This window comes from Sinocyclocheilus anshuiensis, unplaced genomic scaffold (genome assembly GCF_001515605.1).
Source record: "Sinocyclocheilus anshuiensis isolate Anshui unplaced genomic scaffold, SAMN03320099.WGS_v1.1 scaffold1031, whole genome shotgun sequence".
NCBI classification, from domain to species: domain Eukaryota; kingdom Metazoa; phylum Chordata; class Actinopteri; order Cypriniformes; family Cyprinidae; genus Sinocyclocheilus; species Sinocyclocheilus anshuiensis.
The window spans coordinates 710,905-712,129 of record NW_015542633.1 but is presented as its reverse complement, the minus strand read 5'-3'; the positions used below and the strand labels follow the sequence as shown (position 1 = coordinate 712,129).

Sequence of the window (1,225 nt, the reverse complement as noted above, 5' to 3'; positions counted from 1 at the left end):
ATTCAAATAAAAAATTTAATCAATTTATTTTATTTAAATTTAAGTAAATAATTTTCAAATAAAATGTAACTACAGTGCAATAGTGAGTAAAAGGCATTGATGTAATGTAATAAATAATAAATAGTAAATAAATAATAATTTAAAAAATATATATAATAATAATAATAATACTAAAATATAAATAAAATTACATTTAACTAATATATATATATATATATTAGTTAACAAATTTTTATTTATATTTTAGTATTATATATATATATATATAAAATAAAATAAATTGAATAAGTAAATAATTTTAAAATAAACTGTAACTACAGTACTACAGTGCGTAAAAAAAGGCATTGATGCAATGTAACATAGAAATTTAATAAACTAAATGCATGGAAAATATATAGCTGGCTTTGAAATTTAACAATTTACAACAGGGGTCCCTTACGATCATATTTGGGGTCCGTGTTGTCTAAAAAGATTGAAAACCTCTCAACTAAAGCATCAAACTATATTAATACTGGTGTATATTATATATATATATATATGCACAACTAAGCAGCAGCATGAGCCTATTATTGATAACATATCATATTATTATATTATATATTACAGATGACATATAACAAATATCACGACAGACGCGTTCGTCCTGCGGTAAGCGAGCTAGCTAGCGTTCAGGCCGCGCTACTAAAGCCCTGAGGAGAATAATCCAGAGAGAAAGCAAACTAGAAACAAAAACTTACGCTTATTTGGGTCTAGATGTGCGGTCGGAGTGGGCAGCGACTCGGGGACAGGCGGGGAGCTCGAGGGTTTTCTCCGGTAGCGGGATTTTGTCCCGTTTCTTTCTGCAGCCGTTTGTTTCTGTACGCGTCTCACACAGACTGGGGCGCGGCGCTCCGCACTCGCTGAGGTGAAGAGGCTTCTGATTGGTCCGCGTCACACGAGCTCCCGCCCACTTCGAGAAACCGCCTTTGATGTGAGCCGCCCACATCAGCGATGGGCGGGGCCTGTCCGTCCGCCTGTGTAATCTGTTGTTTTGTGTGAATAACAGTTTCTAACACGGTTTTTCAGTTAATTAGCTTTTTTTTTTAACTGCACATCTATTTTTAAAAGCTTATGCTTATAGTTTGAACCTGTAATATACATGCATATATACTTATGCAATCATTAAAATAATGAAAAAATATGCACGTTGCAATGAATGCGCATCTTTCAGAGGAGTAGTAATGCT

At 33.5% G+C, this 1,225-nt stretch overlaps 1 protein-coding gene across 1 annotated transcript in view; it reads right to left on the bottom strand.

Moving 5' to 3' along the window:
* The window catches only part of LOC107694524 (alpha-adducin-like), a 43,655-nt gene extending 42,785 nt beyond the window's left edge, over positions 1 to 870 (bottom strand). Inside the window, exon 1 of the mRNA XM_016494223.1 lies at positions 738 to 870. The gene's annotated coding sequence lies outside the window, so the exon portion shown is untranslated. The remainder of the gene's footprint in view (positions 1 to 737) is intronic.
* Between the last annotated feature and the right edge of the window lie 355 nt (positions 871 to 1,225).